Here is a 24,111-nt window from a genome sequence, read left to right as displayed (position 1 = left end):
TTTTTAGTATAGATGGGGTTCTCCATGTTGGTCAGGCTGGTCTTGAACTCCCGACCTCAGGTTCCTGGTGCTTCCTATTGCACCATCTTCATCTTCCCAGAATCCTCTCCCTTCCTGTTGTGCTTTTATAGCCACACCTGCTTTCCTCCTGCCGCCAGACTTAGTCGTAACCGCTAATGTATTCTTCATTTTGGTGATTTTGTTATCTCAAGGATGTTATGTAAATGGGATGATAGAACTTGTAATTTTCTGGAGGCCAGGTGCCTGGCTCACGCCTGCAATCCCAGCACCTTGGGAGGCTGAGGCGGGTGTGTCACTTGAGGTCAGGAGTTGGAAACCAGCCTGGCCAACATGGTGAAACTCTGTCTCTATTGAAAATACAAAAATTAGCCAGGTGTGGGGGCACACACCTGTAATCCCAGCTGCTTGGGAGGCTGAGACATGAGAATTGCTTGAACCCAGGAGGCGGAGGTTGCAGTGAGCCGAGATTGCACCACTGCACTCCACCCTGGGTGACAGAGTGAGACTCTGGTCTAAAAACAAAACAAAACAAAACAACATGTACTTTTCTGGGATTGAGTTTTTTACACTAAGTTTAATTCCTTGGAGATTCCTCCGGGTTGTTGCATAGTGTTTGTTACAGTTATACTGCATTTTGTTTAATTACTTATTTGCTGAAAGATAATCTCTGTTATTTCCACTTGTAGATTATTATGAATAAAACTGTTATAAACATTACACAGGTTTTCATGTGAACATAAGTCTTCATTTAGTAATGTTGATAGGTGGGTAGAGTGATATCTCATTGTGTGTATTATTATTATTATTATTATTTGAGACAGGGTCTTGCTCTGTTACCTAAGCTTTGAAGGGCAGTGTCATGATCATGTCTCATTGCCACCTTAACCCTCTGAGTAGCTGGGACTATGGGTGTGTGCCACTACACCCAGCCAATGTTTTCAGAAATATGTTTTTGAAGAGATGGGGTCTTGCTATGTTGCTCAGGCTGGTTTTGAACTTCTGAGCTCAAGTCGTGCTCCAGACTGGTCTCCTAAAGTGCTGGGATTACAGGCCACTACACACACCTCATTGTGTTTTTAATATGTATTTACTTAGTGGCTAATGATGTTGACCATCTTTTCAGGTGCTTATCTGTTATCTTTTTTTTAAAATATGGAACACTTCAAGAATTTGCATGTCATCACTGTGCAGGGAGCATGCTAATCTTCTCTGTATTGATTCAATTTTGGTATATATGCTGCTGAGACAAGCAGTAGTACCTTTATATGTGCTCTGTTCATCACTTTTGGCTATTTTCTTTTTTTGAGACAGAGTCTCCCTATCTCTACTAAAAAAGAATACAAAAATTAGCCAGGCATGGTGGCACATGCTTGTAGTCCCAGCTACTTGGGAGGCTGAGGCAGAAGAATTGCTTGAACCCAGGAAGCGGAGGTTGCAGTGAGCTGAGATTGCACCACTGTACTCCAGCCTGAGCGACAGAGTGAGATTCTGTCAAAAAAAAAAAAAAAAAAAAAAAAGGTATTCCACTCTTGGTGGGTGGAATGTCCTGTAAATGTCCATGGATCCAGTTACTTCATGGGGTTGAAGTAAATATTCTTGCTGTGATCATATGTGTAGTTTTAACAGTTGTTACAGAGAAATACTGAAGTCTCTATAGTGGATTTGCTGCTCATTTCTTCATTCTGTGCCATCAGGTTTTCTTTCACAGATTTCGTAGTCTTGTTTTTTGGTGCATACACATTTAGGAATGTTATGTCCTCTTGGTGGATTGACCCCTCTCTCAATAAATAATTTCCTTCTTAGTCTCTAGTACTTTTTCTTTGCTCGGAAGTATACTGTTTCTGATATTAATAGTCATCCAGCTTTTCCTTAGTTAATGTTTGCATCATATACCTTTTGATTTTTTTTTTTTGCTTTCAACGTGCTTAGATTGTTATATTCAAAGTAAATTTCTTGTACACAAAATAGTGTTAGGTTATGTTTTCTTTCTTTGTCTTTTTTTTTTTTTTGAGATGGAATCTTGCACTGTCTCCTGGGCTGGAGTGCAATGGTGTCATCTTGGTTCACTGCAACCTCCACCTCCCGGGTTGAACCGATTCTCGTGCCTCAGCCTCCTGAGTAGCTGGGATTACAGGCGCCCGCCACCATGCCTGGTTAATTTTTTGTATTTTTAGTAGAGACTGGGTTTCACTATGTTGACCAAGCTGGTCTCGAACACTTGACCTCTTGATCTGCCTTCCTCGGCCTCCCAAAGTGCTGGGATTACAGGTGTGAGTCACCATGCCTGGTCTTTTCTTTTTTTTTTTTTTTTGAGACATGGTCTTGCTCTGTCACCCAGGCTGGGTTGCAGTGGCACAATCATGGTTTACTGCAGCCCGGACGTCCTTGGCTCAAACAATTCCCCCACCTGAGCCTCCCAAGTAACTGGGACCACACATGTGCACCATCACACCTGGCTAATTTTTTAATTATTTGTAGGGACGAGGTCTTGTTATGTTGCCCAGCCTGGTCTCGAACTCATGGGTTCAAGAGACCCTTCTGTCATGGCCTCCCAAAGTGCTGGCATTATAGGCGTGAGCCACCATGCTTGGCTGTAGGTTATGTTTTTTAAATCCAGTTTGTCAATCTTTGTCTTTCTTTTTTTTTTTTTTGTTTTTGTTTTTTTTTTTTGAGATGGAGTATCTCTCTGTCACCCAGGGTGCAGTGGTATGATCTCGGCTCACTGCAACCTCTGCCTAGTGGGTTCAAACAATTCTCCTGCCTCAGCCTCCAGAGTAGCTATTACAGGCGCCCACCACCATGCCTGCCTAAATTTTTTTTTGTATTTTTAGTAGAGACGGATTTTCACCGTATTGGCCAGGCTGGTCTGAAACACCGAGCCTCAAGTGATCTGCTCTCCTCAGCCTCCCAAAGTGCTCGGATTACGGTTGTGAGCCATTGCACTCGGCCAGTTTTTGTCTTTTATTTGCTGTATTTAGGTATTTGGGTCATTTACATACTTACAGATGCTGTCTGCTATAACAAATAATCCCTAAACCACAGTGGCTTAGCACTGCATGCTGGGTAAAGAACGGCCCCTCGCAGGTTACCAGGTCCTAATTTCTTTTCCCATCTGCAACATGGGGATACTAGTACATTACCTTACAGTTTTGTCATGAGTTGGCCCACATAGAGCACTTAGGATGGTACCTGGATCGGAGGAAGCCCTTGCTAACTGGTAGCTGTCCTGTGCTAGTAAAGAACTCTGGGGGTTTCATTATTGAAGCTGGGGAGAAAGCAGGAGGAAGAAGCAAGCCTCCCTTGCCCGGGGTAGGGGTCGCGCCTCCCTGACCTCATTTCTTAATAGCCCTTGGCCGCCACCCTGAGCTCATGTTTTGTTAGCCTCGGCCCTGACTCCATCTCTTCGGTTTCAGGTGGGACCATCCGTGAAGCCGGTGCTAGGATGCACCGGAAGTGTGGATGACTGGCCGCCCAGCCCCAGCACGGCCCGGTCCCGCATGCCACCGCCCCGCGAGGACCGCTCTCCAAGGGCCGCCTGGGGCCCCGCGCCCGTACTCTCCTAACCCGGAGCCCTCGGCAGCCCATTCCTGCCTGGCCACCCGGGACGGAGGAGGCACAGGGTGAGCTGCCCGAGACCACAGGGCAAGCAAGCGGCTGACGGCGGAAAGACCCTGGGGAAGGGGCTTTGCGGCCGGCTAGAAACATTTTCCCCAAGCGGCTCCGCAAAATGACCAGCCTGTTCCGCCGGAGCAGCAGCGGCAGCGGCGGGGGTGGCACCGCCGGGGCGCGTGGGGGCTGGGGAGGCACGGCCGCCCCCCAGGAGCTCAACAACAGCCGGCCTGCCCGCCAGGTGCGCCGCCTAGAGTTCAACCAGGCCATGGCGACTTCAAGACCGTGTTCCCCAACATGGATTACATCATCGAATGCGTGCTGCGCGCCAGCAGCGGCGCTGTGGACGCCACCATCCACCAGCTGCTGCAGATGAACCTGGAGGGCGGTGGCGGCGGCGGCGGCGGCGTCTATGAGGACAGCTCCGACTCGGAGGACAGCATCCCCCCGGAGGTAGGGGCGCGGCCCGAGTAATTCCAACCACCACTGGAACCTCTAAGAGGACCTGGGTTACTCCGCTGTCTGGGTTCTAATTAGCAAGCAGCCTTACTTCCCTAGGGAAAAGTACCATCCGTCAGTCACCTTATTTTATGGGCAGAAATCATGCAGTCATTCAACAAACACTGAGCACCCACTCAGTGGTGTGCGAGACGTGGCACTAGACCCTGAATCAGGAGGCATCAGAATCAAGGTACTTGTTAAAAATGCAGGTGCCTGGGCCCCACCCCAACATACTGAACTCCACTTCCAGGCATAGAGTCCGCTAGTGGCCAAGTCAGACCAAATTTCTGCCCTCCTGGAGCTCACAGTCCAGTGTGGACTGGAAGCGCGAGTGGGTACTGAGAGCCAGAGTGGTAAGTGCTCGATGGAGACGTGGAAGCAGCAGAAAGGAGTGGCTTCCCAGAGGAAGCGATGGCTAAGCTGAAACCCTAAGCTGAGACCCAAAGGAAGAGTGAAGCCGGGGGAAGGTGTGCAGGCAAAGGGAACAGCTTGTGCAGAGGCTGGGAGGTGAAATAGTGCCTGACTGGCTAGGGAACTGGCAGCAGGACCATCTGTCAGGGTCCTAGAGTGAGAGGAGATCAGTGAGGTTGACAAAGCCCTGACGCTGAGAAAAAGTGTGCGGCTGGAGCCGGGCGAGGTGGCTTGTGCCTGTAATCCCAGCACTTTGGGAGGCCAAGGCGGGCGGATCACGAGGTCAGGAGTTCGAGACCGGCCTGGCCAATATGGTGAAACCCCCATCTCTACTAAAAATACAAAAATTAGCTGGGCGTGGTGGTGCGCACCTGTAGTCCCAGCTACTCGGGAGGCTGAGGCAGGAGAATCGCCTGAACCCGGGAGCGGAGGTTGCAGTGAGCCGAGATCATGCCACCGCACTCCAGCCTGGGTGACAGAACAAGGCTCCGTCTCAAAAAAAAAAAAAGAAAAAAAGAAAAGAAAAAGAGTGCGGCTGTATCCTGGGAGCATAGCCATGGAAAGGGAGTGAGGAATCAGACTTGCCAGTTAAATCCTCTGACTGTGGCCTGATGGAAACAGTAGTGAGCCATAGCCAAGCAGTCTCTCCAGGGAAGTGGCTGGAGAGAGGGGACCTGCGTACTGCATCAGTACCCACCTGCTGGAGGTTGTGAGTCCTTCCCAGTCCCATCCGAGTTCAGTGGACATCTGGCCCCCAGTATCAGCGAGTCTGAGGTGCTTGGTGCAGAAGGGTGAGGCACACAGAGCCTGTTAATCAGAGGGGTGTTGTCCACAGGGCCATCTGGGACATGCAGCCATGGACAAGACCAGGACCAGCAGGATTTAACTCCACTCTTTATTGAGTCCCGACCGTGCCAGGCATCATCCTAAGTGCTTTAGATGTATCATCTCTTCTTTTTTTTTTTTTTTTTTTCTGAGACAGAGTCTTGCTCTGTCGCCCAGGCTGGAGTGCAATGGCGCGATCTCGGCTCACTGCAACCTCCACCTCCCACGTTCAAGCGCTTCTCCTGCCTCAGCCTCTCGAGTAACTGGGACTACATGCATGTGCCACCATGACCGGCTAATTTTGTAGTTTTAGTAGAGAGGGTTTCACCATGTTGGCCAGGCTGGTGTCGAACTCCTGACCTCAGGTGATCTGCCCGCCTCGGCCTCCCAAAGTATTGGGATTACAGGCACGAGCCACTGCACCTGGCCTGATGTGTCATCTCTTCTAATCCTCACAAACTTTGTGCTGTGGCATTATTATTACCCTTGTTCATCAGCCATCCTGCAGGGCGAAGTCTCCTTGCTTTTCCTCCTTAGTGGGTGCTGCTGAGACTTTCCCTGGAGGTGGAGAAGCTCTGTTGGCAAAGACATCTGGCTCATCCCTGTGTCATCTGCAGCACCCAGGACAATCGACGCACATAGCAAGCACTCAGGGAGTGTTTGTTGAATGAATACATGTTGCTGCTGTCTTTGTACAGTTTTCTATTGCCTCTCTCCTTGGGAGATTACTCCTTTGATCTACTTGGAGTAGGCGGTGGAAGGAATATTGGAAAATATGGATCCTCTTTGTAGAAAGAAGGAGAGAGAGAGAGTGAGAGTATGTGTGTATGTGTGTGTCTGCAGATACCGCTGACCATTGAATAATGCAGGGGTTGGGGCAGTGAATCCCCCCTATGCAATCAAAAGTCCACTTTTTAATATAACTTTTGATTTCCCCAGAAATTGACTACTAATAGCCTATTGTTGACCTCAAGCCTTAACTGTTAACATAAACAGTCGATTAACATGTATTTTGTGTGTTGTATGTATCATATACTGTATTCCTACCATAAAGCAAACTAGAGAAAAGAAAATGTTAAGAAAATCATAAGCAAGACAAAATATATTTTCTATTCATTAAGTGGAAGTAGATCATCGTAAAGGGCTTCATCCTCATCTTCTCACACTGAGTAGGCTGAGGAGGAGGGAGAGGAGGGGTTGGTCTTGCTGTCTCAGGGGTGGTGGAGGTGGAAGAAAATCTGCCTGTAAGTGGACCTATGCAGTTCAGACTCTTGTTATTCGAGAGTCAACTGTGTATGCTTTAATTGTGAACTGGAAAGAAAGCTCTCTGCAAGCTCTGACCCTTTCTGCAGTCTGATTTGCCCTGACAGTCTGGCAGGTAGGGTAGTATTTCCTCTTTGTCCACGGCCCCCACAGTCCTATAAACCTCTGCAAGGCTTCACCATGCCCTAGGTAGGCCCTTGCTGTGTGTGCACTTCTGTATTCTAAGAATCTTGCTTTCCAAATTGAGCCCCCTCCTGGTGCCCCTCCCCTGCCTTGGCAGTCTCCCCAACCTCCCACCTTTGGAACTCTGCCTGGGCCCATAGGCAGGCAGCTCCTGAGCCAGCGGAAAGTGCTTCGGAAAATTTATGAGCCACAGCTGGAATGACAGTAACTGCCGACTGGAAAAAAAAAACCCTTTCTGGGGGCTGATGGATGGTGGGCTGGCCCGAGGGGTATCTTGCCATGGAGAAATATCTCCTGTCAGATAAATGGCCTAGACCCTGCCCCCTGGAACACCTGGCAGGCATCCATCACCCACAGTGAGTTAAGCCAGGAGGCTGCAGAGCCCAAAACTTCAGCACCTTTACAGCCAGAAGAACAACCTCTTTGTGGCTGGTGGCAGTGGGAGGGAGAGGCCAGGGAGGCCGGCAGCGTGCTGGGGTTACTCTCCTTGGGACTGGGGCCCTGCATGCTGGAGCTTGCCTGGCCGGCCCCTGCCTTCTCTGTGTTTCCCAAGTCCTCTCCAGGAGGCTCTGATGAACGTCTGTCTGGTCTTGCTGCCCTGGGAGGCTGCACAGAGGAGCAGGAGGGGGCCTCCTGGTGTGGCTGGGGAGGCCTGATTGCCCAGAGGCTGGGGGGCTGACTGCTGCTGGCCACGGTCAGAGGAAACCCCAAGCAGCTTCCTTTAGGGGACAGTTTCTACTGAGCTCTCCTCCCCTCCTCACCCACCTCACTCTGACCCACATCAGTGGGAACAGCCCAGGCCAGCCACTGAGACCCACCACTGCTGGCCTCAAGGCCGCAGCCCAGAGCCCTATCCCTCAGAGAAGAAGGGTCTGGGAAACAGGGTGCCTGGGCTGGGGGACAGCAGCAGCAAGTTCTCAGAATGCACCAGGTACCTGCTGGGTCACTGTCCTGTGCCAGGCACCAGAGATTTGCCAGGGAACAGGAGCAGCGCTTACAGTGTTCTCTCTCTTTTTTCCTTTCTTGTGGAAATTTGGGGTAAGCAGAGCAGTGGCCTGCCAAGCGCTGCATTCTTCCTTTCCTGCAAAAGCATATGTTTAAATACTTTCGGCTTCAAAGGAAAGAACGTTAGTGCATTCCAGGGCGGGAGGCCTCCTTGGGTTGAGCTAGCTATGTATGCGCAGAGCACTGCAGAGTGCGTGTGTGCGTGTGTGTGTATGTGTGCTCACATGCACAGGCTCACTTCCCTACCCCCCAGGTGCCCCTGGGAGGCTGTGTGTGCTGGGCATGGCTGGTCTCAGAGCAGAGATGTACCAGTGCAGCCTGGCCCAGCCCAGGCTTATACAGCCAGCATTATTATGATGACTTCTGCAAACTCACTTGAGGTCTGGGGGCTCTGGGGCACCTGAGATTCACAGCCTCTGAGCTCCTCCCATGTTCTTTCATCTTGGAGGAGATGGGAACAGAGTTGTGGGGACTGAGCGGGAGGCGAAGGTGTAGGCCAGGTTGGGCTGTGTGGTGAGGGAACTCCCAGTCAGGGCCGCCTCCTATGGTGATCACTTGAGGTCAGGAGTTCAAGACCAGCCTGGCCAACATGGTGAAACCCCATCTCTACTAAAATACAAAGATGAGCCAGGGGTGGTGGCGCACGCCTGTAATTCCATCTATTGGGAGGCTGAGGCAGGAGAACATACACTTTGATGTCTGTGGAGTGTGCCAGAACTGGAGGTCAGAGGTAGCCATGTGTTTAGCTGCCCCAAACTCCTCTCTGGGCTTCTGGGGAAGAATCTAGGTCGGTCAGTGGGGCAGGACCCCAGACTTTGCCCAGTCCTTAGCCTCTCCCTGGCCCTCTTCTTGGCTCCTGGATAAAGACAAGAGCTTGGGAAGGAGAGCAGGCATCCCGGGCACTCCCCTTGCTATTCTCTGCCCTGAGAGTCCAACCTGAGTGTGCAGCCAGTGTGCCTGAAGGAGGGATCCTTGTGGTCCAAGTTGAAGACTCAGTTCTAAAAAGCGTGTGGCTTTTCACTTACCCTTGGCCTCAGTTTCCTTCTGTGTCAAATGGGGTAATGAGCCATATCCTACAGCGCCAGGTTGTTCGAGGTTAAGATGAGATCAGAGACATAGAGGTACTTTGAGAGAAGGTATGAATGATGTTGTCATCAAAGAATAGCGTGGGTACAGGAGCACATGAGTCACACGCGTGCAGTGTTCACAAACTCGGTGGAGTTTCACAGTGCGAATATTCCACATTATCAGCACCAGCTCAAGAACCATCATCCCCAGAACCTGGAGTGCCCCTGGTATCCGTTCCCTTAACCGCTCCACAGAGGGCACACCGCCCTGACCCTTCCCACTGTGTGTTTGTTTCTGCCTGTATTTGAACTGCACATGGAGGGAGAATGCTGCTGTGAACATTCTTTAGGGGACATATACTTTGATGTCTGTGGAGTTGCCAGAACTGGAGGGTCAGAGGTAGCCATGTGTTTAGCTTTTTCAAAAAGGCAGTTTTCTAAAGTGGTGATCGTATCGATTTACACTCCCACTAGCAACACACAGAGTTCCTTTATTACACCTGCCCTCCCACACTTGATTTGGTCTGAATGGTATTTAAATTCAAGGAGGGATGATTAATATTTCTTTTTTTTTTTTTTCTTGAGACGGAGTCTCGCTCTGTCGCCCAGGCTGGAGTGCAGTGGCGCAATCTCAGCTCACTGCAAGCTCCGCCTCCCGGGTTCACGCCATTCTCCTGCCTCAGCCTCTCCGAGTAGCTGGGACTACAGGCGCCCGCCACCACGCCTGGCTAATTTTTTGTATTTTTAGTAGAGACGGGGTTTCACCGTGGTCTCGATCTCCTGACCTCGTGATCCGCCCGCCTCGGCCTCCCAAAGTGCTGGGATTACAAGTGTGAGCCACCGCGCCCGGCCAATATTTCTTTCTCTGTTGCCTCTGATTTAGATCTTGGAAAGGACTTTGGAACCCAATAGCTCGGATGAAGAGCCCCCGCCTGTGGACTTCCCACCAGCCTACCATATGCACGTGTTCGACCGGCCCTACCCTCTGGCTCCTCCGACTCCACCTCCCCGGTGAGAATCTGTCGTGTCTCAGAGCACAGGGTGGTAGGGAAGAGGATCAGTGGCTGGGGCTGTGTACAAACAACAGGAAACTTGGCTGGACCCCTCAGTATATTCTCAAAGAACAGGCTTCTACTGCAGCAAAAGACATTTTAGCTGGATACCAAGGAGAACGTGCAAAATGTAAGGATTGCAAGAGCAAACATTTCCTAAATTCCTACTCTAGGCTAGACGGTGTGTCTCGTACCATATGGGACACAGAGTTAAGTAAAGCTCAGTCTCTGCTTTCTGGGAGCTTATAGTCAAGGGAGATGCCAGAGTAGGAATGACAAACAGGGAATGTGTATTGACACTTCCCCTCCCAAGACCACAGCAAACATGGCTGATTCATCACTGTGCTCTTTCCTGCTGCGTCAAGACAGAGCCTCACATCCTCCTTAACACAGAACACAGCATTCCCAGCCAGTCATCAGTAATTGATGGAATGGCTAGCTGCCATCCTTGGGCTAGGGATATTGTGAGGATTTTTAAGCAATGAAAGCAAGTCTCTTTCATTAAGGTAGTTTGATAACTAGAGGCAGGGAGGTAGACTGCAAGGTCCCTGGAAACTTCTTCCAGGTTAGAGACGCTGTAATTTGGAAGCTTAAAATGAAGCCAGGCTGGGCACAGTGGCTCACATCTGTAATCCCAGCACTTTGGGAGGCCAAGGTGGGTGGATCACTTGAGGTCAGGAGATCAAGACCAGCCTGGCCAACATGGTGAAACCCCGTCTCTACTAAAAATACAAAGATTAGCCAGGGGCGGTGGTGCATGCCTGTAATTCCATCTACTTGGGAGGCTGAGGCAGGAGAACCGCTTGAAGCCCGGAGGTGGAGGTGGCAGTGAGTCGAGATGGTGCCACTGCACTCCAGCCTGGGTGACAGAGTGAGACTCTGTCTCAAATAAATAAATAAATAAATAATCAAGCTAGTTGCCAACAAGGTCCCATGGGTCTCTGGGGTGCTTGTTTTTCTGGGCTCCACATTTGTGCTGGGGCTGCTGGAGCTGAGGTGTGGCCTCTTTGCCCTAGAGCTGCTGTTTCTTAGACTGGCTCAGGCCTGGAGTGGTGAGGGGGTGAGGAGATGATGGGACAGGGCAGCTGCCCCGGTTAGATCTTCCCTTCTCCCCAGAACAGCCCCAGAGCAGTGGTGAACTCTGTTATCATACAAGTAGAGCCAGCATTGACTAAGCACCCTTCCAATGCCAGAAACGGAGCAGGTTCTTTATCTACACCATGACATTGAATGCAGCGGCGGGCACTGTTGTCATCACCCCTATTTATGGACAAGGAAACTGAGCCTTGAGAGATTTCATAACTTCCCCAAGACTAAGAGCTGGAGTTTGAATCCAGGTCATTCTGACTTAAAGCTAATCACTCATCACTGCTGTGTCCTGTCACCTCCCAAATGAGAAAAATCTCTGTGATTGAAGCTTACGGAGCTCATAGAGTCCTAGAAAGTTACTGAGGGGAGGAGGGAGGGAAGTGTTTTGAGTCAGGGACAGGAACACAGCTGGGATCTTTGTCACGAGTGGTACCAGGAGCTGGCAGGCTGTACTGGAGTGGGAGGTGGGGAATGAGTGGGTGGGTCTGGGTGAGACCTAGGCAGGACTTGCAGCCTGGGATGGCTCACAGAGCCCCGGGCTAAATGATTTTCCTTTCTTTGACTTTTTTTTTTTGAGTCGGAGCCTCACTCTGTCATCCAGGCTGGAGTGCATTGGCATGACCTCTGTTCACTGCAACCTCTGCCTCCCAGGTTCAAGCGATTCTCCTACCACAGCCTCCCGAGTAGCTGGGATTACAGATGTGAGCCACCACCCCCGGCTAACTTTTGTATTTTTAGTAGAGATGGGGTTTCACCATGTTGCCAGGCTGGTCCCAAACTCCTGATCTCAGGTGATTCGCCCACCTCGGCCTCCCAAAGTGCTGGGATTGCAGATGTAAGCCACCGGGCCTACCCCCACCCCCACCTTTTTTTTTGTAATATTCCAATACACTTTTGCAAAAAGTTCAGTTTCTGCTAGGCAGAGTGGTTCCACCTATTTTTCAGAAGAGAAAACTGAGGCCATAAGAGAAAGGATTTTTTTTTTCTTTAAAGAGAAACAGGGTCTCACTATGTTGCCCATGGTGAATTTGAACTCCTGGGCTCTAGCAGTCCTCCCACTTCAGCCTCCCAAATAGTGGGACTACAGGGCATACCATCATGCTTGGCTGAAAATCCCAGTAGAAATGTGGTATGGATATCCATGCCACATCCTCCCTCCATACTCTGGCTGGGCGTTCAGCCTGCTGTGGGTGGGGGCCAGGGTGGTGATGGGAGCCCCACTTGGGGGCAAGGTAACCTCAGCACTACACCAAGGCTCAGGAGACCCTGTGGGCTTTAGACAAGTTACTGCTCTTGCTTAAGGTTCTGGAGCCTAACTCAGGAAATGAAGGCTTTGCTGGGCTGGGAGTGGATGCACTGAGGAGAACTCAACTTGTGGAGTCAGACAGAAGCGGTCTGTGCGCCCCACCCCTTCCTTCAGCTGCCTAGCTTAGAATTCTTCAGGCACCTTTGCAATGTGGCCTTTGGCTCATTGCTTAACCTCTCTGAGCCTCGTATGCCTCACCTGAAACGGGAATAGTAATTTCCACCTTAGCACTGTTAGGAGGATTGAATGAGATGTGTGTGGAGCACTTAGCACAGACCCAGGTATAGAGCAGACCTGTAATCAGTGGTTTACTGCTCCTTCCTGCCCCCAGCTACACTGGCTGGCCTCTGAGTTTAGCTCTAACATTGAACATTGAGACCAGGGGCGAGGCTTCCCCCAGAGGCCAGTGTTCGGTAGAGGCACAGGTCCCTTTGCCCCAGGATGGCTCTGCTAGACCTGGGCCTCTAGGCCATCTCCAGTGCCTTGTCCAGTCCCTCCATCCAGAACATTCATTTCCAGCATTTACTGAGTTGCCTGCCGTATGCAGGTGCTGAGCCATGTGTATGATGAGGTGGTGAGTACAGCACTCCTGAACCATGTGTGTGAACCATGTGCTGGGCCGTGTGTGTGATGTGGAGGTGAATACGGCACTGCTGAACCATGTGTGTGAACATGTGCTGAGCCGTGTGTGATGTGGAGGTGAATACGGTGCTGCCTGTTTGCCCACACACTGCCAAGGAGATCAGGGTCTAGGGAAGCTGAAGACACGGGGGCAGGGAAGGCTGCCAGGAGAAACTGATGTCCAGGCTGTGACCTGAAGGCCACATTGGCAGTAATGTGGAGAAGCAGAGGACAGGGAGGCACTCAGGCAAAGGAAGGAGCACTTGCAGAGGCCGGGAGGCAGGAAAGAGGGCTCATCTGGGGCCCTCCTGGAAGTATCTAATCGCAGGTGAGGCTGGAGAGGCAAGCAGATCAAAAGCCCTGTGGCCCTCCAGGGAGCTTCCATCTTCTCTTGCAGCCAGCGGGGAGCCATTCAAGGGCCTTAACCTGGAGAGCGACATGATCAGGTTCGATCAGGTTCGTGTTTTAGGAAACTTCCTTTGGCTGCTGAGGGAGATCAGATTTGAGTGGGGCAATGGCCTGGCCCCCTTCTGCTACCTCCAGTCACAGGGGTGCCAAGAACCTGCAGATGGGGCAGAGTTTGGGAGTGTGGGTATTGGCCTGCTAGGGCACAGAGAGGCAGGGCCACCCCGGGGGAGCATGCTTCAAATGTCACAATCCCTGGGCCCAGGTTTTGCCTGGATGATGTGTGTGTCCTAGGACATGGCTTGAACCCCCTCTGGACCGCAATGTCCAGTTCTTACCAAAAATTTTACCTGGAAGTCCTGTCTCTGAAATCCCTTTCCATCAGGTCTGATGTTCCATGGGTAAACCTGGGGGTCCGATGGGGCTTGAAGTTGCAGTTTTGGGGTCCAGAGGCAGAGGCTCTGGGCTGGGAAATCCTCCCCAGCGTCTCTGTCCTTCCCCTCCCCCAGTCTGTCCTTCCCTCCATCTGTCTGAAAGAAAGACAGTCTCTGAAACCCAGGGGACCCTTCCACACAGGCTGCCTGCTGTTTTTCCGTTAAAATTACAGCCTTGGAAGTTTTTTTTTTATTTGCGTCTCAGCTCATTTCTGACATTCCTTTCCGACCACAATGGAGTTGCCTGGGCTGCCTGTGCTCAGGGCCCCCTGGCTCACGCAGCTGTGGGCTGACCTCATCTCTACCAGTGCCAGCCAAGGGGCCAGGAGGGGCTGGGCCTGGCCTTCCTTCAGGACCACAGGCCCAGCAGCAAGGAAACTCAGCTGAGAACAGGGGCCTCCTCCACCTGTCCCCTTCTCCACTTGGAGTCTTCATGGCTAGAGGGGTCCAGATGCACCTCTGAGGTTCTCCCTCCGCTGCTTTCCTGGGTGGCTCCGAGGTGTGGTTAAGTTGGGGGTGGGCACCCATGTCCCAGATGAAGACCCTGAGACCCCAAGAACGGGTAATACCCCTGGCGAGGGTCCCTCTCTGCTGTAGCCTGGGGTGGTCTGCGAGTCCCTGAGAGATGAGGCTTCCTCTCTCCCCATCTCTGGCCTTTGGAGAAAAATGAAGCCTCCAACAGTGACAGAAGGTGGCAGTGATGTAGAAAAAAATTTGGCCTAGGAATGGGAGTCCCGGGTTGTGATACAAGCTGCTCTCCAGACCATTCCCTCTCCGCGTGTCTGTGCAGCGAGAGGGTGGACAAGGCGTGCTGGGGTTCCCTTGGCTCCAGTCTGCAAGAGCTGAGCTCCCACCAGGCACTTAGCAGCTGGTTATCCCGTCTGCTGCCGCCCCCGCCCCTTCCCCTAGCCGCCGCCGCCGGCCACCCGCCCAAAATAGAAAAGGAAAGGAAGCTATTTCCATAGTCAGCTGCAGCCCGGAAAAGCTCCCCTCCAGTGAGGGGGCGGGCGGGATTCCTAGAGCTGGAGACCAAATCAAAGCCAGGCCCAGGGCGAGAGCGGCCCCCACCGCCCGGCCCTCGGCTGCCTTCTCAGTGTGCCGTTTCCCTGATTCAGCGGAACACGTGTCCCGCGGTTGCCACGCTGCTGCAGGCTGCCATGGAGCTGTGGGGAGCTCCTGGCCGGGCTCCGAGCTGCCCTCAGGCCCAGGGCGGTAGGGCGGTAGCCTGGGGGTCAGCGAGGGTGTGTGCCACCCCCTCTTCCTCTACTGCCTTGCCCAGCTGTTGGCACTGCCATGGCACAGAGCTCCTGCCACACACACAACGGGCCTGGAAAGAGCGGCCCCAGAGCACTCTTAGAGCGAGATCCCTTCCACACTCACATCTTCTCTTTCAGAACACTGCTAGGACACGGCCTCCTGAGGGGCTCCCCAGCACCTGGGCAGGGAGGCAGCAGTTTCTAGATAAGGAAACCGAGCCCTAGAGGGAACAGGGGCCCACCTGACTACCCTGCCGGCTGGTAGTTGAGCCAGAACTGGAGCTCGGATCTGCGTTACCCTCTGTAGGGATCCTGGCGTCCCCATATGCCCCCTCCTCAGCAAACCAACATGCAGCAGGCTGTGCTGTTGGTGGCTTATGTGTCTGTTCCTTTGGACCATACCTGTCACTCAGCACCATGAGCCTGGCACTGTGTAGGTGCTAGGATAGAAGCATGAAAGGATACGATCCCTGTCGTCTTTAGGGGACATTTGTAAACATCTATGGCCAAATCCACAGAGTTCCACATGTGCACCGTGGACAGACAGCTCTGTAGGTCCAGAGACCTGGAAGGGCACTGAGTGACTGCAGAGCATGAATGGCTGGGGAGTTCGCTGAGGCTGGTGGAGCCATCTCCAGTGATGAGCCAGAGTGATGGGCCTTTGTTCTGGAGGCAGTGGAGGCCATGGGAATCTCTGAGCAGGATCCGACCTGCCTGAGGACCTGGTGTGATGGGGCCAGGAGACCTGGGGTTGGGCTTAATGACTCCCTCTTCCCTGTCACCTCCCATCCCCTAATACCGATGCACTGGGCTCTGGAGCCCCTACAAGCCAGAGACGCTATCGGAACTGGAACCCACCACTGCTGGGCAACCTCCTGGATGACTTTCTCCGAATCCTGCCCCAGCAGCTGGACAGCATGCAGGTAACGGGGTCCGCCCCTGCCTTCCACTCCCACCTGCTTGTCCAGCATCTCTCTTTGCCCACACAATTTGTGCCAGCCAGTTTTACTTCCTGATGTTTAAACCCAGGCTGAGCTATTTCTGTTGCCCTGGGTTCATAGGGCAGGAATGCTGAACTGAAAGCCTCACTTCCTGCCTGGGCCTGGAGGTTTCCTGTTCTGAAGGGAAGGTGACAGCCTAAGTAAGGAGGCAGCAGTCACCTCAGGCTGGAGAGAGGCGGGCATGGGGTGGCCAATGGTGGAGGGCCAGAGCACCCCCTTCCTCCCTTGGGAAAGGGCCAGAGGCTGCTTCTTGCTAGATGTTGGCATGCCCCAAGGTGCCCCACAGCAGGGCAGGTCCACCCTGAGGCTGCTGGTGCAGGGAGAGGGTTGAGTTTGGGAATCGACGTATAGGCTATTCCACAGTTTGCAGATTTCTTTTCAGGACTGTTCAGGTTGTAGATGAAGGTATGAGGTGGTCCGTGGCGTGGAGGAAAAATAGTTTTTAGGCTACTGCTGTGTCCCCTGCAGCAATGGCTCTGACCTGTCCGCTGGATTTTCGCTTGCAACCAGGTTCCATTAGGAGGTGTGAGCCTCGGGTGAGGACTGGGGATGTTGGACAGGGCGTGTGTGCAACCCGAGGGATGTGGACGTTTGTGCAACATGTACCCTTGTGTGTACACATTCGACATGCTCGCTCCCCTCCTCAGGGTAACGCTGGGGGCCCCAAGCTTGGGAGTGGAGAGGGAGGTCCACCTGCCATGGCTGGGCCAGGGCCCCGAGACCAGAGAGTCGCTGGAAGCAGTACCTGGAGGATGAGAGGATCGCGCTTTTCCTGCAGAATGAGGAGTTCATGAAGGAGCTGCAACGGAACCGCGACTTCCTCCTGGGTCTGGAGAGAGGTGGGCAGTGCCTGCAGCCATTTCTCCCTGGCTGAAGAAGGGAGGCGATGCTGGCTTTAGCCTTCGGGCCCAGGAAAACACTGAGCTGGGGGCTGAGGGGGCCAGGTGCTTTCTGTCCTACTGAGGCATGACTCCCACCAAGTTATCCCGTGGGAGCCTCAGAATTCTGCCTATGGGGACCTGGGTCACTAGCCCACCCCCTTCTCCCCAGGCACTGGCCTTGGCACAAGGCAGCAGGGAGAAGAGCACTGCCCCTCCTCACAGAGCCCCAGCCGCAAGGCAGGCGTGATGTGTTGAGCTCTGGAAACAGAACGACTGGGTTCATGAATGCCAGGGCGGGGGAGGCTCTTGAGTGGAAGACCGTAGAGCAGGGGCTCTGGAACTTTGAGGTATTTGGGTTGTCATTGTCTCTGGGTTGGAGACCCTGCTCCCTAGCCTGGCTGCCTTTCCCCTGCAGGGTGGGAGTGCATTTGGGGTAGAGGAGATGAGAGGGCTGCGGAGCTCTGTCCCTGTGACGGCCACAGCATGAGAGCTTGTGTGTGTAACCGATGATGTGTTGGTGGGGGAGGAGCAAGTTGTGGAGGGAGAAGGCTGGGCTGAGGCCCAAGGTTAGCCCCAGCTCTGCAGCAAAGGTGCTGGAAGCCTCAAGGCCTTTCCGTTTATTTTTTATTTTTTGAGACATAGTCTCACTCTTGTCACCCAGGTTGAAGTGCAGTGGCTCAATCTCGGCTCACTGCAACCTCCGCCTCCCAGGTTCAAGTGTTTCTCCTGCCTCAGTCTTTCAAGTACCTGGGATTATAGGCACACGCCACCTCACCTGGCTGATTTTTGTATTTTAGTAGAGACGGGTTTCACCATGTTGGCCAGGCTGGTCTCGAACTCCTGACCTCAGGTGATCTGCCTGCCTTAGCCTTCCAGTGTGCTGGAATTACAGGCATGAAACACCATCCCTGGCCGTGCCTTTCTTTTTAAATGAGGGGTTTGGACTCTATAGTCTCTCTGAGTCCTTTTAATTCTGACATTTGAGATGGCTGTCAAGCGGTAGTTTTTTTTTACTGCTGGTTCTTTGAGAGCTGGTAGATGTTGTGTGCACTCATATTTTGGGTGCCCGTGTGTGCTCAGGTGTGATTCTAGGGACTTAGCCTCTAGCAAACTACCATGTCCCAGCCCAGCCTGCCCCTGGGAGCCCAGGAGCTAACCTCTCTGACCTGTGAATATGGTCCTTTTCCAGATCGATTGAAATACGAATCCCAGAAATCTAAATCCAGCAGCGTGGCTGTCGGAAACGACTTTGGCTTTCCCTCTCCTGTCCCAGGTAACTTTGCCCTCCGGGGAAGAAAACCTAGAGGCATGGGGGTGCTCACACCCAACTTTGCTTTGCATATTTGGAGTTTGGGAGGAGGGTGAAAAAACAGATTGTGGGAGGGGGCCTGGGCCCCCTCAGCAGGCTGGCGGGGCCGCTTCTGCCCCCACCTCCATATCCACTCCATTTAGCAGCTCTGGGGTCTTCTAATCCAGCCACTGCTGGGCTTCAGAGCCCACAGCTGTGATCAAGTAACATAGGCTGGCTGAACTCTCAACCCATGCCTCGAGTGTAGGCTAGTCAAGGACACATGGCCAGGTGCGGTGGCTCACGCCTGTAATCCCAGCACTTTGAGAGGCCGAGGCGAGTGGATTGCTTGAGCCCAAGAGTTCAAGACCAGCCTGGATAACAAAATGAGACCCCCTATCTCTACCAAAAAAGTACCAAAAATTAGCTGGGCACATTGGCATGTGCTTGTAGTCCCAGCTACTCAGGAGGCTGAGGTGGGAGGATCACTTGAGCCCAGGAGGTTGAGGCTGCAGTGAGCTGTGATTATGCCACTGCACTCCAGCTTGGGTGACAGAGTGAGACCCTGTCTCCAAAAAAAAAGAAGAAGAAGAAGAAAAGGACCCCAAAATGCCCCATGGTGGGACTCAGAGACTAATAAGTCTTGTTCTGTGTCCTGGGGAAGCTTATGGTCTTGTAAGGAGAAATGCCCATTTTTCCTTGTAAGGAAAAATGTCCAGGTAGAACAAACTAGCAAAGCTGAGGACTTACTGATTTTAGCAAATGCATGGAAAAAAAGGAGGGCAGGATTAATCTGGGGAGTTGACTCATTCATTCATGATATAGCTGGAGAATATCTGCCTTCTGTTGGGCCCTGCCCTAGGTGTTGGAGGAAGAGGAATTTCTAGCTTTGGGTACAAGATGGTGGGAAGTAAGAATTGCCTGTAAAGAGGGCCAGGCCCTTCTGCTCCGAAGCTCTAATGGCTGAAGGAGGGTTGGATGGGGGTGAGGGGGCAGCAGTGCTCCTGGGATGCACAGACTACTGGGTTGAGCCACAGCTGGGAACGATGACCAGGTGCCTGTGTGCGAACAGTGGCCCCTCATCCGTCAGTGCCCCCTGCCCCACACGTACACAAACTGCCCGCCTCGGAGAAAGGCTCTTGCCTGGAATAGACCTTGCATCATGCAGTGGAGTTGGGGGTGGAGGAGTAGAGGGATGGGGAGCTGAGCTGATGCCAGCTTGAAGGGAGACAATCCTGTGGAACTGACTCATAAGCAGCAGGCTGGAAGCTTAGGGCTCAGCAGATGTGCAGCTGGGAGTTTTAAGCAGGAGCCTCTTGTCCTTGATCCTGAATTAACTAGAGATACCAGGGCTGCTGAGATGGATCAGAATGACTCAAAGGGGACTGAGCAGGCAAGGTGACTGGGGATTAACCAAGTTGCAGGACAGGGAGCAGGGCTTCAGAAAGGCAGCAAAAGACCCAAGTGGATGCTGAGTGAGCCCGGGAGACTCTGGGTGGCCGGTGGGGTTCTGACTCCAGGACTAGTCCCATTCTATTCCTGCTCATTGTCTAATAGCCAGAAACCCTGTGGCTGGGAGGGAGCAGTGCCTCCGCCCTCTTTTATAGCACCAGCAACACTTCTGCACATCTGGCTCCTACATCTGAATCTCCATCGCAGTTAGGCTTCCAGAGCTGCTTCGTGTCCCCAGCTGCACCCAAGATTTTCTTTTCAGCCTTGGATGGCAACTCAGTCTCTCCTCCTGACTGCCCCCTTTCATTCTCTTTTCTGTTCCTTCCATTACCACCCTGATAGATGCTCATCACCTAGGTCACAGCCCTGTTCTCCTCACTGCCCCTACCTACTCTGATTATCCCACCACCAAAAACACCACTTTAGTTCCATTTCTCCTGTGCTTTTTGAATGAATCTTTTTTTCTTTTTCTTTTTTTTTTGAGATGGAGTCTCACTCTGTTGCCCAGGCTGGAGTGCAGTGGTGCAATCTCTGCTCACTGCAACCTCCCCCTACCAAGTTCAAGCCATTCTCCTGCCTCAGCCTCCCGAGTAGCTGGGATTACAGGCACGTGCCACCCCGCCCGGCTAATTTTTGTATTTTTAGTAGAGACAGGGTTTCACCATGCTGGTTAGGCTGGTCTTGAACCCCCGCCCTCGGCCCGCCTCGGTCTCCCAAAGTGCTGAGATTACAGGCGTGAGCCACAGCGCCCGGCCTGAATGAGTCTTCTGAGTAAAGTCTTAGGAATTCTTCAGCCTGGTGTCTGACTTCTACCAAGTTCTGCCCCCAGTTTACTTTTCTCCACCTACAGGTCTCTGCGGCCTAGCTCCCCTGAGCTATGACATATTAGAATGGGCCAGGTACCCTCCCACCTTGAAGCCCTCCCCTACAGCTGCTTCCCCCCCGGGATTCCATTCCTCCACTCCATCTCTTGCTGCCAGAGTCCCTGCAGCTGGGCAAGCTGGAATGGTTTTAGGAATTTGAATGGGGGGATGACCGAAGCAGAGTTCTATGGCTGACCTCGAGTCCCTGGAGAAAGGAGACGGCTTAGGTCTTTGGTACCTTCTCCCAAAACTGTCTCTCCAGGAACCAGTGACCAGGAAAGACCACTGGGTTCCCTTGAAAAAGACTCCTCCCATCCCCTTTTTTCCCCTACCAGATGCCAGCAGCTCTTCCTTTCCAGAGATGATCTGACCCGGTGGGGGCAGCTGGAAAGCAACACTGGCCCCAGGTGAAGGGCCCAGCTGCAGCCGGACAGATGGTGCTTGAGAACCGAGGCCCAGTGATCCTCCAGCCACAGTCCAGCCCAACCACTGCCACTTTCCATGGGACTTAGAACTTCGGAGTTGCTGCCTTGCAATTGGAGGAAGGACCTGAGGCCCCTATAGGCAGCAGCCAGTTACAGCCCCTTTTGTAGCCAGGCATTCCTATGGTCAAAGAGTGGAAATGCAGGAACCAACCTCCCTTTAAAAAAAAAAAAATCCAGAAAGCAGATAAAAGTTGGAATATGGAAAAGGGCAAGATGACCCCACCTGAGGCTCTTTGGCCTGAAGGTGGAGTCCCTGCCTCCCTCCGTTCCTTATTTCTCCTGTCGCAGACTCTGCCTGACCCCCCTTCCTCAGCTCCCTTCTGGTCCCCCTTCCTCAGCTCCCTCTGGGCACTTGTGCCCTTCCCTTCCATGGCCTCCTGTATCTCAGCCTTCCCCCGGGGCTGCTGGTCCAGCACACAAGCCCTGCAACCAGCCTGGGTGGGAGGTCCCTGGCCAGTCCTCCAGGCACTCTGAGGAGCTATGGGCTACTGCAAAGAGCATCTGCCGGCTGCCCCGTCTGGCCTCATCAGGCTGCTGCTGTTAGGGATGGGCTCACTCCCAGCAGCTCCCCATCACCCAGCAGGGATGGGAAGGGTGGCCACCCCAGAGCTGGAGGACTTTGGGGAGGCAGAGTCTTTAATTTGGCAGCAGACAAAAGCCAGTTCTGGAGTCACACCACAGTGGGGGCTCACAGGGGCTCTGACTCCCCAGCTTTACTGGAAGCCCTGCTGTCCGAGGGTGGGCAGCGGTGGGCCCTGGAGTGACTCCTTTGAGCAGGTGCAGGGCTGAAGAGCAAGGCAGAAAGGCCGCCAGCCTGGGTGGGAGCGCCTAGGGCAGAAGGGCTTGCTGGGTGCCCCTGAGAAGAGGGGGTGATCTCAGGAGAACTCTGATTCTAGGAACGCTTACATGGCACTGATCACTGCCACGGGGAGGGAGGCTGCCCAGCCCGTGGCCCCGCCCTGGACATGGGAGCGTGCAGACCTTCCGGAGAGCCGGGAAGCCTGGGCAGGCACGAGGCTTCGGCGCGGCTTTGGGAGGTTGGGAGTGGCATCCGATCCTTGGCCGGGCCCTGGTGGCCTCAGTGGCCCCAAGATCACAAGGGCGTAGCGAAGGCGAGCCGGCGATCGCACCTCGTCCCGCCCACCCTGGCCGGACTCCCAACGCCGAGCTTCTCTTCGCTGGGGAGGGCCGGGACGCGCCGCCGCCGCCGCCGCCGCCGAGCGTGACCAAGTTTGGAAACGCGCGCGGGGCCGGGACGCTGGCTCGGGGGCCCTGCCAAGGAGCGGCCGCCCCCTCCGCTGCTCCCCGCGCCAGGCCTGGGGCCCTGGAGGGAGGGGGAGGTCTCCGAGGAGTGCCTCGGTCCCCCAGCTGGAGTTCCCGACGGGTCTCTGAGCCTTCCCCGCGCCAGGACCGGGCGCACCGTCGGGGAAGCCCCAGCCCCACGTCTGTGAGTGTTGCTTTGTTATCTTTCTTCCTCCTATGTGTGGGTTTTTTCTTGGAGCTGTTTCATAGGAATTCCTGTAATAAAGAGTTGGTGTTCTCTTGGTGCTCTGATGTGGCCAGCGGCGTGGGACGGACCCTTCTGCTCCCTCCTCGCTCCCGGCCTGGGGCAGGGTTTGTTCCCAGGAGCCCCGCGTCGCTTCCCTAGGGTACCCCTGCCTAGCCTGGCCCATTCACCCGCAGCGCTCTCCGACTGCACTCTCGAGGTGACACCTGCGGCACCGCTGCACCGCAACCTTGCGGACCTGCCGGCTGTGTCTAGCGCTGTCGCCTTCCTGTTTGGCCCAGGACGGTAAACCGCTTGCTGATAGGCAAGGGAAACACCATGGGGAAAGCCAGTCTGTTGCCAAAGCTCAGAGGGCCACCTGCCTAAATAAACAGCTTCTGGATTAAAGGCAGACTGGAGGTTGCAGGGAAGTGCAATTTCAGACTTCAAAGGGAACTCAGAGATCGCCCCAGTTGATACATCTCTCCTTCCTCCTCCTCCTCCAGCTCAGCAGGACTACCTCTCCCCCCACCCACACCCTTCCCCCGCCCTCCGCCACAGGGACAGGGCCCTCGATGCCAGAAGAGGAAGCTGGTGCCGTTTCCAGACAGGGCAGTTCTCAAGGTCGAAGTTTTTCCTTGTGTTGAGCCAAGGGCCTCCTAGGGCTTCCAACCACACATCTTGCTCCTGGGCTCCGGGTCACTGTTGCCAAGGCTGCCTCTCTTGCCCCTGATGCCATCTTTCAGCTCAGTGACCTCACCGTCTCTCTTCCCTGACAACTCCTGTGCCTCCTGCACCCCCTGCAGGGGCCTCCCCACCCATCAGGGTCTGGCCCCACTCCCAGTCAGACCCAGGGGGGCTTGTAAAGTGGCACACCTGGGACAGGGTGATGCTCCACATGAGCTGTCCTGAGCAAACCAGGATTATCCTCCAGCCCTGGTTCTCTGCATGGTATTCATTGCTTGGGAAGCTGTTCCAAATGCCAATTCTTAGTCCCATCCGAGACCTACTGAGTCAGAAACTCTGGAGGTACAGCCCAGCAACCTGTGATTCTGATGCACACCACAGTTTGGGAACCATGGTACCAGGCCAGTACCTAGCACTGGCTGCACAGAATTACTTGAGTAGCTTTAAAAAAATCCTGGCCAAGACCAGGCTCGGTGGCCCACACTTATAATCCCAGCACTTTGACAGGTCGAGGCAGCAGGATCGCTTGAGCCCAGGAGTTCAAGACCAGCCTGGGCAACGAAGTGAGACCCATCCCCCAACCCCCCGCATCTCTACAAAAAAAAAAAAAAAAATAGCTGGGTTGGTGGCACACATGTAATCCAAGCTACAAGGGAGGCTGAAGTGGGAGGATCGCTTGAGCCCAGGAGGTTGAGGCTGCAGTGAGCTGTGATCATGCCACTGCACTCCAGCCTGGATGACAAAGCAAGACCCTGTCTCAATTAAAAAAATAGATCCTGGCCAGCCCTTGTGGTTCATGCCTGTAATCCCAGCACTTTGGGAGGCCAAAGTGGGAGGATTGTTTGAGGTCAGGAATTTGACATTACAGTGAGCTATAATTGAGCCACCGCACTCCAGCCTGGGTGACAGAGCAAGACCTC

General features: G+C 53.5%; 1 non-coding gene and 1 pseudogene across 2 annotated transcripts; one reads left to right on the top strand and one right to left on the bottom strand.

Annotated features, from left to right (window-relative positions):
* Nucleotides 1-1,167: 1,167 nt before the first annotated feature.
* On the bottom strand, nt 1,168-1,274 carry LOC115834226. The gene has a single exon (XR_004029232.1). It is a non-coding gene; the product is annotated as a U6 spliceosomal RNA (small nuclear RNA).
* Nucleotides 1,275-3,626: 2,352 nt separating this feature from the next.
* Nucleotides 3,627-22,502, top strand: LOC115834225 (annotated as a pseudogene). Its single transcript, XR_004029231.1, has 6 exons — nt 3,627-4,083; nt 9,769-9,896; nt 15,845-15,971; nt 16,697-16,888; nt 18,120-18,203; nt 20,869-22,502. The product of XR_004029231.1 is annotated as a CUE domain-containing protein 1-like (transcript).
* The last annotated feature ends 1,609 nt before the right edge of the window (nt 22,503-24,111 follow it).

The sequence above is a fragment of the Nomascus leucogenys genome, unplaced genomic scaffold (assembly GCF_006542625.1).
Source record: "Nomascus leucogenys isolate Asia unplaced genomic scaffold, Asia_NLE_v1 001798F_24112_qpd_obj, whole genome shotgun sequence".
NCBI classification, from domain to species: domain Eukaryota; kingdom Metazoa; phylum Chordata; class Mammalia; order Primates; family Hylobatidae; genus Nomascus; species Nomascus leucogenys.
This window is presented reverse-complemented; position numbering and strand designations above follow the sequence as displayed.